This window comes from Monodelphis domestica, chromosome 3 (assembly GCF_027887165.1).
Source record: "Monodelphis domestica isolate mMonDom1 chromosome 3, mMonDom1.pri, whole genome shotgun sequence".
NCBI classification, from domain to species: domain Eukaryota; kingdom Metazoa; phylum Chordata; class Mammalia; order Didelphimorphia; family Didelphidae; genus Monodelphis; species Monodelphis domestica.
In genome coordinates this window covers 329392750-329394213 of record NC_077229.1, presented here as the reverse complement: position 1 = coordinate 329394213, position 1464 = coordinate 329392750, and positions in this window count along the sequence as shown.

The following is a 1464-nucleotide window of genomic DNA, read 5'->3' as shown; positions in this document are numbered from 1 at the left end:
GTTCTTCCAAATGAACTTAGTTATGGTTTTTTCTAATTCAATAAAAAAGTTTTTTGGTAGTTCAATGGGTATGGCACAAAATAAGTAAATTAATTTGGGTAGGATTGTCATTTTTATTATGTTAGCTCGTCCCACCAATGAGCAATCAATGTTTTTCCAATTGTTTAAATCTAGTTTTAATTGTGTGGAGAGTGTTTTGTAGTTGTGTTCATATAGTTCCTGTGTTTGTCTCAGCACATAGATTCCCAAGTATTTTATATTGTCTAGGGTGATTTTAAATGGAATTTCTCTTTCTAATTCTTGCTGCTGAAATGGGTTGGAGATATATAGGAGTGCTGATGACTTATGCAGGTTTATTTTGTATCCTGCAACTTTGCTAAATTGTTGATTGTTTTGACTAGCTTTTTGGTTCATTCTCTAGGATTCTTTAGAAATACTCTATTTCTTGAAAGAATCAGACAGGTCTCATATTTATTTGGTACATTATAGTGGTCTACCCCAAGCAAATGAAGATACACCCCTGAAAAATGGGCAAATGAGAACAATTTGTTCCAATGGCCATGACAGTGGCTGAAGCAGGCACTGTGGAGCTTGTTCAAACATGAGAGATGTCAAAATCATCCACTGCATCCCAGGCCATCACCAGTCACCCTGACTTTTGATCTTGTCACTGTACTTGAGTGGATGACTCTGGAAGGAAAAGTGAAACCAAAGATTTTGTGCATCTCTGCTTCACTTAAATCCAATTCACAGCAGGTCGAGGTATTACCCCATCACCCCCTGATGTAATTGATTTTCTTCAAAAATGAAGAATGAACAACAACTCTCCTTCTACATCTCTCAGAATCTCTAGCTTCCTTTAAGACTCAACTTCGGTCCTACATGAGGCCTTTCTTGATCCCCCCCACCATTGTTAGTGTCCTCTCAAAAAAGGACAATGTTTTTCTTTCTATCTTAGAATAAAAATCCATATGTGTCTAATATGCAAAGACTTATCTGTGTATTGTGTGCTCATTACCAGAATATGGGCTCCTTTAGGGCAGGGACTATATTGATTTTGTCATTGAAACCCTAACACCTTGTAAATTTAATATAATTATTGAATTGAATTGAATGAGCAAATTGATATTAGGAGATTGTCACTTGCCCAAGACCATATAAGTATTTCAAAAACAACAGTATTAGGATACTAGAGATCAAATGACTACCTAGAAAAAAGTATATTTTTCAAAATAAATATTGAACTCCTGGTTAAAAACTTATAACATTTTAAAGAAAGTGTTATTTAATATTTGTCACAGGTACAAAATTATAGTATGAAACCTGTCCTCAAAATGATATTCCTTTCTTTTTTTTCTGGGCAGTTGCATTTGCTTTTATTAAGGAATGGACAAAAGAAAATATTTAGCATTAGCAGTTGGTACAACTAAGACCCTGATGAATTAGCAAGGAGCGAATAAATGG